Source organism: Caretta caretta, chromosome 25 (assembly GCF_965140235.1).
Source record: "Caretta caretta isolate rCarCar2 chromosome 25, rCarCar1.hap1, whole genome shotgun sequence".
NCBI lineage: Eukaryota > Metazoa > Chordata > Testudines > Cheloniidae > Caretta > Caretta caretta.
This window is the reverse complement of record NC_134230.1, coordinates 18051356-18065177: the sequence shown is the minus strand read 5'-3', so window position 1 is coordinate 18065177 and position 13822 is coordinate 18051356.

The window sequence follows — 13822 nt, the reverse complement described above, 5'->3', positions numbered from 1 at the left end:
TGGGATGGGTGGCAGGGGAGACAGCACAAAGGCGCGTGTTTGAAAACGTAACCAAGTTAAGTCCCATAAGCTGGGAGCAAAACCGGTGTCCAGGGCCAGCTGGCATTGCTTCTCAACCTCACACATACCTCACAGTGCCCTGTCTCTGGGCTGCGCCCACCTGGAAACTGAGAGCCTCTTTTCCACCCGGGCACTGCATCCCCTGGGCCCAGCAGCGGGGCGAGCTCTACACACCGGCCCTCCTCCTCCTTTCTGCATTGCTTTTGCTGTTTCTTCGTGGGGGATTTTTTGGTGGTGGCTGCAGAGTGTAATGATGTGGGCGCTTTGCCTTTGCTGGGCAACAAGCTGCTCTGAGGCTCTGCCCCTGGCACCTGTCCCGAGTCTTTCCCCGCAGACACTGAGGGTGTGCACCCCTGCACGAGTAGCTCAGAGGTAGCCTCCTTTGTGAGGGTCTCTTCAGGCTTCTTCAGGTGTTCACTCACCTCTGGACCAAATCCCCGTCGTTTCTCCAATGCTAGATGCTGCTGACTAGAATCACCGTCCTTTCGACCTTCTAATTCCTTCCCAGATGTTCTGTGTCTGTTGCCTTCAGCCAGTGGTCCCCTGCTTGGTGCATTGGGATTGCTGGGGATGGTCTCACAGGTCAATGCTTCACCTCGATCCCTGGGGCCCTGAGTGGCGTCACTGGCTCTTGTATCTGAGACCTTCGGGTCCTCCTCGGAGCACCTGCTGCATTGGACGCCGGCATCACAGCTGCTTCCTGCCCTCCCTTCTGCATTGCCCGGTTGAGAACTGGCACTGCGGGGCGGCTTGTAGCGTGGGAGCTCGACATACGTTCTGTAGCAGGGGAAGTAGCCGGTGGAGACAGCAGAGTCGCTCAGGTTGGAATCCTCGTCTAAGAAGCAGTAGCTCTCCGAGTCCCCAGGGCTGTTCTCAGGGTGTTCTGGCCTGGAGAACGGAGGGGTGGTTTTACCCTGTATCTCGAAACTGTGTGCAATCGAGCCCAGCTGGAAGGCAGAAACAAGCCAGCTCAGACAATATAATCATCCTTCTTAAACCCCACCTGCCTTTGACAAGATACTGGCTAAGCACCCCACTTATTTCTCCTTTTCATTAGGCCCAATCATGCCAATTTTCTCCCCCACTACACACACCACCACATGAAAGCCCGTGGGTCAAATTCACCATTGCTGTGACCAGTGGTAACTCCAGTCTTTGTTTTCTGCCCTAAACTGATGGGGAAGGTGATGGTGAAACTGGTTTAGCCCAGAGGTGGTTGCACTGGGGGTGGTAAGCAAAACGATTCTTGTTTGTAACTTGCATATTCGCTTGTAGAGCTGTTTGGGATCATTTGAGACAAAAGGTGCTATTTAAATGTTAGGGGTTTATTGTTATAACCATAATCTCCCTTCACTAATTAAGAGTTAAGTTCCTGTAGACTAGGTGAACTTCCTTCATATCTATCTGATCAGGGCAGTGCCTTAGAAACATTAATGCATTTTATCCTTGCAACTCCCCTGTGAGTTAAGGAAGTGCTGTCCCCATGGGGGCAGGTCTTTAACCCTATGATCACCTTTGCCTTCTCTTTAGTTTATCCATATATACTCCATGGGAGGGACATAACCCTATAGACACTATTTTTTTCTTGCCTGTTTTTTCAGATGGATTTTTTGCCAAACATGATTGTATTGAAGCCTTCAACCAACATCTTCCTTCCTCCCTACCTAGTTGCTCTGCCTTTCCTCACTGGAGTCTCTGAGCATCTCCACAAAAGAAACGGTACCTCACTCCTTCTGGACTCCAGCTGCTCCTCTGTATTGCTTGTGAATGGTGTCCAAAGCTTCTGGTGTGCACCATCACCAGAAATCTCCTTCGTTGCCAGCCCTGAACATCCGTTTGCAGTGATGTTGCCTGGGACATCTTGCTGTGGTTCTCCTTCCTCCTCCTCTTCTTCCTCGCCCATCTCATGCAACTATGGAACAGAAACATGCAGAAGGATAAGAATCGCAGACCAATCCTTTCCCCATTTTGCATTCCATCCACCTTCCCGCACATTTGAGAACTGCCATGACCATCCAAGGAAAGGAGAATGTGTAGAGCAATGACTCCTAGCCCATGGCTCTCAATTCCAGGGCCTGATAGGCAGCTCCTGCTGGTCTGGTCAGTGAATCGGGCGGGGGGGGGGGTGTGTGTGCACGCACAAAGGGTAAGCCGCATATGAAGCACTGAGCAAACTAACCAGTGCTGTGGAAGCAACTTGGGGTCTTTCCTGATGGAGATGATCAAAGGGGCCCCAACAATCCCCTGCCCAGCAGCCAGGTGGTAGATAACGACAGAGACCGAGACCGAGTGATCCCACTCCGACTTTGCAGTGCAACATTTGCACCCTGACTTCCCAGCAGTCTGCAAATATGTCCTATCCCCACCACACCACGTCCTGACACAAACAGCGTAAGACGACGTCCGGGCTTCTCGCTGGGATTAGTCTCTGGGTGCGTGGTTCTGCCAAATAACAGCAAAACAGCTTCCTCGCAGGGCTGTGCAAAAGGTTGAGACCCCCGTTTGTAGGGAATTGACCTGACATTCTTTTATTTGCTTTCAGTGGTTTCCAACCTTTAAGTTTCACCATGAGTTTTGGAACCAGAAACCTCAAAACAAAGCTCAGTCTAAGTCCCCAGTTTCACTTGGCCTCCCCCTGAAATCAGATCTAAGCTCAGGCTCACTGAGATACATACCCCTTCTCTTCCCCCACCCTGATTTAAATTTGGCCATGGAAGCTTTGTTTGGCAAGGTGGGGCCTCCCTGTCACAGTGAGGAAAATTCCAAACCCATGTGGATGCTCAGCTCTTCGCTTGTAATCTATATATACGTACATTTATTATTCTAAATACCCTGACATGAGCAATGCCCAAAGGAGTGTACCTGCTACTCCCTCTCCATAGAATAACAGGGTTGGAAGGGACCTCAGGAGGTCATCTAGTCTTCTCCACCAAGGCAGAGCTCCTCCCATCTGTGGGATGACTGGACTTTCTCTGCATTAGCTACACAAACCCTACCATGAATAGAGAGGATTCTTGCACTGGGGCTACGGTACAGGAGCGAAGAGCAAATGTGTCTCTGAAATATTTCTTACTCCTCCCCATCCCTGTTGTCAAGGTGAGGGGGAGTGGAGCTGGGGAACAGAATTTCTATGAACCGCTGTGTAGCCCCAACCACTGTCTACTTCACTTTGGTGACCTCCCCAGAGAATCCTTCCCCAGGGGATGGGTTGGCTATTATTTTTTCCTTGTTCCCTGGCTGAGGTATCTGAGCGTGCACCCGCCTAGCTCTCCCTCCCCAACACTGCATTATAAAGAGGTACAGCTCCACCTACCCATCCAAAATCAAGCAAAGATATATACACTGGCATCTGGTGTGGCTGGCTTCCTTCACCCTCCTTGCATGCTCCGCTTTCCTCATGGAGCTTGCATTTGTTCTCTATCCCAGGCTTCTCTTTACGGCCATAACCACCTCCATCCTTGTGCCATTTGTATTCAGCAGCAAATTCCTGACATACAAAGGACACAGTGTAAGAGTCGCCCTGCTTTAAATCTGGAGCTGCCTCCTCCCGTCCTATCATCCAGGGTTTTCCCTGCCTCACTTTCCCTTCTACACAGAGAGAACCAATACCACGAATGGTCCAGCAGCTCCAGGGGAGTGATTCTGCAGGATGTCTTTTCCAGGTAAACTATTCAGCAAAGGAGCAGCAAGGCCCAGTGAGATACCAGCACCATGGGCAGAATCATCTCATGGGACCTTGCAGCTGAATTGAGTGAAGGAGTTTTGGCCACCAATGTAAAGTAATTCGAACCCAGAGATCCCAGACTAAATGAAAAGGAGGAGAAATGTTTATGGGCTCCTATGAAAGGACCAGTACCTCTCTTCTCTCTGCAGAGTCTGCTAGACTGTTACTCTGATGGGATTCTTCATCTGCACTTAATGGGCCGGTCAACCTCACATCTCTTCTGGTACCAAAGGTGTTTTTTCCAGTTGGTGGTTTCTTGAAAGTGTCCTCAGAGTCACCTATTAATATTTCAGGGAACTGTAGGGAGAGGAATTAGGAGCATCAGCTACGTAGGCCTGGAGGAGATACTTTGGGAGAAGACTTTTCCGTATGCTTCCCAGACGTGTGAGACAGAATGAAAGAGGACACTGCTGGATTGCATCCCAACCAGGAAGATTTGGGGTTTCACAAAACATCTCAGATCCAATGTAAAGTATGGCCATTCTTATGTTCTTATGTAAGTGGCTGCAATTTCCATTGACTTTGGCAGGGTTGCATCCACTTAGTCAAGGGCTAAATTTGCTCCATTATGGCTAAGGACACAGGGAACCATGTCAATTAGAATAAAGAACTGACCTGAACTTTCATCCAAAACTCAAACCATAGTATTCCCCAGAGCCAAGACAGTTTGGTTAACCTTTCATTTTCACCTCTGGCTACATCTCCTGGGCTGAGGCAAGACCAGAAACAGAAGGATGGAAATATTGTCAGAGAGGCTAGTCACTAGGTAGTCCCAAGACAGAACTGGAAGCCTAAGGACAAAGCCATGTTCTTGGGAGCCAATGGCCTTATTTCTATGGGAAGGAGCTTGTGATAAATTAGGGTTGGCTGCTTCTCCATACAGAACCTTGCAATTTTTTGAGGTTCCCCCATCTCTGTTTATCATCCTTTAAAGTCCTGTTGGGGACAGAGTGGAGAACGTGTCCATCCCAGTCCGCTCGGGGATCATTTCCAATTGTGTTTGTAAAAGTGCAGCTTACTCTAAATATTACATTGGTAAGATGGGCAAATAAAGGATGATGGGACTGTCCTTTGCTTGATCCCAGGCACCCTGTGGGAAATAACTATTCTGGCTTTCCACCTGCCTCTTAAAAACAAAGAGCCATATTCATATCTGGAGTAACTCCACTGACTTTAGGGAGGAATTTGACCCACAGTGTTTAAAATGCAGAATTTTCTAGCCAAACATCCATAAAGGTTGCTGTTTTTTTGGTTAATAGTCTCTGTATCTGTTTTAGGTTGAATGTAATAGACAATGTACTTACCAGCTTTCCTGCCATGCCTCTGAGGGAACTGAGGGACTTGGTCTTAAAATGGTCTAACTGTAAGGAATGTTCTTGTGGGGCTTGTTTCTTGCTCACTCCTTGAAGCAGCCCACCCTTGAATTTTGCCTACAAAACAGAAGTCAACATCTCTTAGCCCCCCCGGCTGAGTTCCCCTCCAGGCTCTGTCCAGCCTGCAGAGGGGACTACTAAGCGAACATTCCAACATGACATCATAAAGGTTCTGACCGCATCCCCGGTGGATGACACAATAAGCAGATGTCAGGCAAGATGTTCCTATGGAAACCTGCAAAAGGCAGGCTCACACCCCCAAATGTAGGTCTTGGGACAGATTTCAAAAAGCCTAAAGGTCAGGGATGCTCCAGATCTGGGGTTTTGGCTGAGCCTGTATTTGAGGTAAAGGGGCCACTTGCAAAATTCAGATCTGGATCCAGGTTTGGATCCAAAGCACAGAAGCATTTGGATGGGGGGGCTTAGGTTTGTGGCCATCTCTAGAAATCAAATCATGAATAAACCCAACTCATTCCAACCCAAGAGTGGTCCAGCCACGTGGTTTATTGTTAGATTTATACATTCAAATGGGATCAGTGGTTCCATCAATGGGTTTTCAGAGATGGACCTTCAGGGAGTAGCCACATTGTCTGGCCCTTCTCACCAAGGAATCACAGAGTTTCTAGGCAACTATTCAGGGACGCTGCTGATTGAGTCCTTGTGCCTCTGCTGAAATGTGCAACCAATATAGTTATGCAACAGTACAATACAAACAACAGCTTCCGAGAACCATAACTCCATGTACTTGTCAAAAGTTCACTGGGAATCCATTAGCAGGGAAATAGAGCAATAGATTAAGAACATAAGAATGTCCACACTGGGTCAGACCAAGGGTCCATCTAGCCCAGTATCTTGACTTCTGTCAGTGGCCAATGCCAGGTGCTTCACAGGGAATGAACAGAACAGGGAATCATCAAGTGATCCATCCCCTGTTGCTCATTCCCAGCTTCTGGCAAACAGAGGCTAGGGACACTCAGAGCATGGGATTGCATCCCTGACCATCCTGGCTAATAGCCATTGATGGCCCTATCCTCCAAGGCCAGAAGGGGACCATTTTGATCATCTAGTTTAACCCTCTCCCCCCACCGCGGATAACACAGGCCATAAACTTTCCCAAAATAATTCCTAGGGCCGATCTTTCAGAAAAACATCCAATCTTGATTTACAAATTGCCAGTGATGGAGAATCCCCCATGACCTTTGGGTAAGTTGTTCCAGTGGTCAATTACTCTCACTGTTATAAATTTACATCTTCTCTCCGGTCTCAATTTGTCTTGCTTCAACTTCCAGACACTGGATCATGTTATATCTTTCTCTGCTAGATTGAAGAGCCCACTATTAAATATTTCTTCCCATGTAGATGCTTACAGACTATAATCTAGTTGCTCCTTTACCTTCTCTTCATTAAGCTAATTAGATTGAGGTCTTTGAGTGTATCACCCTAAGGCAGGTTTTCTAACTCTTTAATCATTCTTGTGTCTCTTCTCTGAACTGTCTCCGATTTATCAACATCCTTCTTGAATTATGGGCATTACAGCTGGACACAGTATTCCAGCAGGTTTCAGAGTAGCAGCCGTGTTAGTCTGTATCCGCAAAAAGAAAAGGAGGACTTGTGGCACCTTAGAGACTAACTAATTTATTTGAGCATAAGCTTTCGTGATGCATCCGATGAAGTGAGCTGTAGCTCACGAAAGCTTATGCTCAAATAAATTGGTTAGTCTCTAAGGTGCCACAAGTCCCCCTGTTCTTTTAGAGTATTCCAGCAGCAGTCCCACCAGTGCCAAATACTGAGGTAATAAAAGCCCTCTCTACTGAGAGATTTGCCTCTTTATACATCCCAGATCGCAGTAGCTTTTTTGGCCACAGGGTTGCAATGGCAGCTCATGTTCAGATGTCTTTCCACTACAGCCCACAAACCTTTTTCCCACTCCCTGCCTCCCGGGACAGAGCTCCCCATCCTGCAAATGTGGCCTACAGTCTTTGTTCCTAGATGAACACAGTTACATGTAGCCGTATTAAAACACACACGGTTTGCTTGCGCTCAGTTTACCAATAGCTCGGTATCAGTGACCGTCCCCATCGTTATTTCTCCATTCCTCCACTTTTGTGTCACCTGCAAACTTGATCAGTGATAATTTTATGTTTTCTTCCAGGTCATTGATAAAAATGTTAAATAGCACAAGGCCATGAACCGGGGCGGAGACCCAGTGTAACTCCCTCCCCCTCGGGGTCAGAGGGGACTGACTGGCTCAGGGGATCAAGAAAGGAATCTGCAGTGTTATTTTCCAGGTTGCCATTTCACTTCCCACCTGGGCTGTGAGAGGCCCCTGGTCGTTTCCCTCTGCTGGCTGCTCAGTGGGTCCTGTATGAACTGAGCTAGTGCCTCTCAGTCTATTTCCTAGGGGACTGAAACCCACATCACACACTAAAATACCCAGCAGCGCTGGCAGGCTGTGCAAAGAGGCCACAGATTGAACGCCTGTTCCCCTCAGGGTGCAATCTACTCTGAGGAATTCCAGACAGGTAAGTTCCCTTTGCTCACCCCCTTCTCCCTTGAATGGTGGTGGAAGCTGTAGATGGGGTGGGATGTTATTACCATCACCTTGCCTAACCACAGATGGGGATAAATTTGGGAGGAGCCTGCCCTGCTGCTGCCCCTGCTCTGTGGATAAACAGAGGACATCAGGCTCCAAATCTGCCAAGCCAGTACCCTTCCCCAGCCACGAAATGAATTTTAAAGTGAGTCCTGGCCACGATCCAGTGAAGAAGAATTGGACTAATGTGGGGATGGAACTAGATCTGACATTGCAGCCACACGACCTTTAGCCCAGCTGGACCCATCCCTGCGTTCTGGGGCACTCCTGCAGGAATTCCATCTCATCTCTGACCAGGGGGCGCCCGGGACACATAAAAAAGCCTTTATTCTACCTAAGGGCTTTCACCCCTTCCCTGGCTAGGCGATGGGGAGTTTATTTTGCATGGAAGCTCTTCTCACAACAAGGGAAGAGCAACAATCTCATATTCCCCAGCTGGGAGGAAGGAAATAGAAGCAGCTTTCAGACCTTGGGAATGTGAAAAGTTAAATTTGTCACCTGAGAAATCAATTCGACTAGAGGTACAGACAGAGACAGGAAAGGGGAAAGGGGCCTGTGTCTGAGACTAGCTCCTGCCTTACGCCAGATAACAAAAGGATCTTCAGGGTAAGAGATGATCGATCTGTCAGGTTATTGGCTAAAGGGAACGAGGCACAATTTATAAGGCTAGGAACAAATCAAGTGGAACTCTATCTTGTGATCAAAAGCAGGGGTCTGGGAGCTAAGACCCCTGGGTGCCATTCCTACCTCTGCTTCTAACTTGCTGTGTGATTTTGTGAGAGTCGCTCAGTGTCTCTGGTTCCCCATCTGTAACACAGGGATAATACTGCTTCCTTACTTCATAACAGGGAGGTCTAAAGGTGCTTTGAGATCCTCTGGTGAGAAGTCCTGCTGAAATGCAATGTGGAATCATCAACAAAGCAACTTGGCCATTGAAATGGCCTCTCCAGGGGGCACGGCCCCCATCTCCACCTGCTGTGTCTCTTTGTCCTCTGCACTTTCAGTTCTTCCTTTTAGAGCCCCAAGCTCGCCAGTTGTCGTGATTTTATTGCAAGTCTCATGATCTTTGGTCTTGTCCTTAAAGCCCCAGCTCCCAGAGTCATTGGATTACAAGAGAATCTCAGCTTTCAGTTTATTTCAGTAAGTTTCTAGCCCCCTTGGTGGCAAAAAAAAGCTTGAAATGGTGCCCTCTCCAGGCTCTGGTACCACCAAATCCAAAATGTATTATCTCATAAGTTTTAAACCAATCTCATGATTTGGGGGAGGGGGGTGGAACTCATGATTTGGGGTTGGTGTGACAGGAGCCCCGTAACCCTGACAGCAAAAATGCAAATAGTTGTGCTCAGAAATGAGGAAAGCAATTATACAAACTCCTGAAGCAAACGGGGAATCTCTGTTTCCTGGCTGCACTGTTCATCCTCCTGCTCTAGTTTTACTAGAGACAGATTCCTTGACAATCTGGCCAAAGTACATCCCCCTCAGGTCAGAGTTTGCAGACTGCTGGATTTATTGGAAAGCACCTTCCAGAATGCAAACAAACAAGAGCTGCATGAGCCACCAGCTGTTTGCAGCAGTGATGCCTAGGGGGTAGAACACTGGACCAGAACTCAAGAGACATGGATCAGCCCTCGTCCACTGAGTGACCTTGGGCAAGTCACTTCCCTTGTGTGCACTTGTCTAAAAAGGGCCAGCAACACGAACCACTTTGTAAAGCGACTTTGCAACCTGCAGGTGAACAGTGCTCTGTAAGAGTTAGGTGTTATTTATTGGGGGGCTACCATCTGAGTCCAGTTTAATTTACTTCAGGGTCTATACAGCAGTTCCAGCTGCTTTAATGGCCTTTAACATGTATACAAAAAACAGGAGTACAACATCCAGATGATGCCCAATGAACTGGCAAAGAAACTAGACCAGTATCCCTGTGGATACAAAATTTGTATCTGCATCTGATCCGCAATCGGCAGACATGGTCTGTGGATAGCTCAGATTTGCAGAGCTCTAGAAATAATGCCCAGAATGACAATCCTTGACAGCTGTCCACCTCACAATCCTCAGGCCATGCGCTCCCCCACCCCCTTATCTAAAGCCTGAGGAAATCAATGGCTCTGCAGCATGCCTTATAGGGTGACAAATCTAGCCTCTGTTGGACCGAGCCCTAACCCTAACCCAGGAACCCCCTGTGGGAAACCCCTTGCCACTAGCTCCCTTTTTTCAAAGGGAAGGGCTGGTGGATCCAGCGCCTCCACTGACTGCAGTTGCAGCAGTCTCCCCTCTTTGAGGTAGGCAGCTCCTAGATCATCCACAGCACCACAGCTCAGACACCACTCCTCCAGCTGCAGCTGGAAGCTAAGCGACAGCCAAGGCAGACTGCGGTGAGCAGGGCAACTGGGGCCCCACTGGGGTGAGGGACGCTCTAGGCTCCCCTTCCTGCACTGGGGCCCCCCATCAGGATAGGGGCTTCACTGCTGCCCACCTCCTATGCAATTTCACTGCTCTAGCCTGCTGCATTTGCTGCAGATTCCAGCCTCGCCACAAGCCCCCTGGTCAGTGACTGAGTGTGTGGGGATAGGAGGCAGCGGGCACTCCAAGGAACAGGACAAGCTCTGCTGCTCTGCTGACTCAGCCTAGGTCCCTGAGAAGGTCATAGGAACTGCTGTCCTGAATGGCCCTTCCTGCCCAAGCTCTGGCTTCAGGTGTTAATAAATGTTTCTGTGATCCTAGGCAAGTAAGTACAGACAGGGCTGGCCTTCAAGGTCCACAGACCCCAGCAGAGCTGTCTCCTCTGATCTGATTACAGGGTTTGTCTCAGACAGGGGATCTCAGAGGTGCTCCTGGAGGATATGTAAATGGCAGGAATATCCCAGAAACATAGCATGTGACCATGTTTATAGGGACTTTATCTCTCGGGTACAGAAGCTCGGGTACTAGTCCCAGCATCCTGACTGAATTCGACTTCTGCCTCCCTACGGTCCTCTTGCAGATGAAGTCTGAAGCAGTGTTCCTCTTTGCTGTCCTGAATTGGTGCTCCACCCCAGGGCTGGCTGCATTTTGGGAGCATGTGAAGTGATTCCCCTATAGTGTGAAAAATGCTTTGGGATCCTTTGGATTGAAAGTCACTATAGAAATCTGAGATAGTGGTTCTGTACAAAGCCCCAAAGGAAGCCCTGAATTCCAGGCATTGTGCAGTAATGTGCTGATTCAGAACTGATTGTCAGCTTTACATCCAGTCCGTAGACCTCAGCTTTGAAAGCGTTTGCTTTCCACATTAAGCCCTTTGTTATCAGCCCTAATTCTTTCCCAGGCTCACCATTTATCTTAGTTTTTCAGGGCTGGTATTGAACGGTATCTTCCAATGCTCCACCACATGTGGGATGTCAACATGCTTTGGAATAGTTTGTTCAATACGGAGGGCACTTTCTGTTCTGTTTTCCAGCAGTTGGCTCACTCGCCTGGGCAGTGAGACTAGCAGTTTGTTACACTGAACCTTTCACCTTTTGCTATCCACACACTTGGCAAAGACAAAGCAACAGAGCAGGCTCGTCAGACCGGGATTATAATCACCCTTTTACTAGTAAATAAAATAGTTGTATTTATCAATTGTATAGGCATCTTTCATCTAGAGATCTCTAAGCACTTTACAAAAGTGAGTCAGTGCCATTATCCTTATGGGGAAACTGAGGCACAGAGTGGGGAAAGTGATTTGCCCAGTGGCACACAGCGAGTCAGAAATGGAACCCAAGTGTCCTAGCTCCCAGCCCCGTGCAGTAGCCCCTGGACCATGCTTCCCCCCTCAGACAGATGGAGAACTGAGATGCAAAGTCACTTGCCCAGTGAGTCTGTGGCAGAGCTAAATCCTATTCAGTTCTAAATTATTGTTATTATTTATTATGGATGTGCAGGCCTGGCAGAATTTGATTTTTATCTGTGATAATTTTGAGGGCTAATATAGATTTACCCCCATTTTTATTGATTTATATTTTCACAATCGTGGGACATTATGGGAGAGATCAGACAATAGAAGGGGGTCAGACAATTATTTCATGACAGCGGACACTGAGATTCAAAAGTTTAAAGCTTTATAATGGTTGAAACACAAATTGCCAGCATCATGTATCAAAATATACAAGTCACTTTCCTCAAATCAGACTCAAGCAGCATTTTTCTTACTTTGCCAATCTGTAAATTTCTATGATCATGGGTGGAAGTATTTTGATTATTGGTTTATGTGTGTACGGTGAAACTGACATTTACTGACAAAAACGGAAACCTTCCAAGCCTACTGATGTTGCATGACAGCGGTTGAGATCAGTCCCTGTCTCAAAGACCGTATCTGTTCCTAGCTGGGTACAGGGTCTCTCCCCCCCAAAATACAGCACTTAACCCCATCCTGGCTGGATTGGATCCGCCTCTGACAGAGCCCTGAGATACCTGACACTTTTGTACAGTTTGGCAGCATTGCACATCTTGTCGCGCTGTTGAGGACGTGTTGCATCGTGCTCCATGTCTTGTCCCAGTACTGTTGTGAAGATCTTATCATATCAAAATGACTCCAGCTCTTGGCTAACCCTGAGTGGAATTTGCAATTCCACACTTAAAGTCGGCACTGCAGCTGATATTTGGATCGATTGTTTTCACCTGGCCTTGCAGCTTGACGTGAGAGAATGTGCATGCCATTGAAGGGTGAGTCACGATGGCCATAAATGAAAAAACAAGAATCATTCTGTCCTAAATTCTGCTTTCATAGAATATCAGGGTGGGAAGGGACCTCAGGAAGTCATCTAGTCCAACCCCCTGCTCAAAGCAGGACCAATCCCCAATTTTTGCCCCAGATCCCTAAATGGCCCCCTCAAGGGTTGAACTCACAAGGCTGGGTTTAGCAGGCCAATGCTCAAACCACTGAGCTTTACCTGAATTTCCTTTGGAGATGGCAGAAAACAAAAGATATCAACGGAAAGAAACTCACATGATAAATACATAAATAAAGTTACCAGATCCTATTGCCATGGGGTAGGGACTATTTTTTTATTATGTTTTGGACAGTGCCTAGCACAATGAAGCCCTGACTGGGTACTCTAGGCACTATTGCAAACCAAATAAATAACAATACGAAGTACTTGAATGCCCCTCTTCTGGAATTAAGCCTGGAATTATTCTTTTTTGTTTTTGTCTGAGTTGTAAAGCATTAGTGTGATATTTGCAGGACACATCACACTACAGTACAGTACATAGCACTGAACAGTTTGTGAAATAGAGTGACCAGAGCACAGCTTAGGGAGTGCGGTGCGGCACAGTGTGGCTCCATGAGCAAGGGTAGTAAGCAGGTCACAGTGAGCGGGCACCGTGATCCGTTGTATGGTGCAAGGTTGCACCACGAGCATGATGCAGTGGTGTACATGTAGTGAGTAAGATCCTGTGAAGAACATGCAGTAACCTAGTCATCCAGTTCAGGATTGCAGTGCCTGGAGCAGTGAGCGGTGGGAAATCCCAGCGCGAGGTGCATGCCTGGTGCAGTGAGAGATGGTCACTGAGGGTGGGTGAGGGCAGGCAATACCTGGTGCAGTGTGCGGGGGCGGGCAGTACCCAGTGTACGGGGGGTGAAGGGAAGGCTGTACCTGTGCAGGGTGCAGTGGGGGATGGGCAGTGGAAAGGTCAGGCAGTCCTGGGTGCAATGGGGGTGGGCAGTCACCGATGCAGTCGGGGCGGACAGCATAGGGTGCAAGGCCCAGTACAGGGTGCCGTGAGTGCATGCTGGGTGCAGTTCCTGGTGCAGTGAAGTGGCAGTGAGGGGAGGGCAGTACAGGAAGGGGCCAGTGGTTGGGGGGAGGGCAGTACAGGTGCAGGGCAGTAGCAGTACAGGGAGGGGCCAGTGACTGGGGGGGGCAGTGCCCGGTGCAGGGCAGTGAGGGGCGGGCAGCGCAGGGAGGGGCCAGTGACTGGGGGGGGGGGCAGTGCCCGGTGCAGGGCAGTGAGGGGCGGGCAGCGCAGGGAGGGGCCAGTGACTGGGGGGGGGGGCAGTGCCCGGTGCAGGGCAGTGAGGGGCGGGCAGCGCAGGGAGGGGCCAGTGACTGGGGG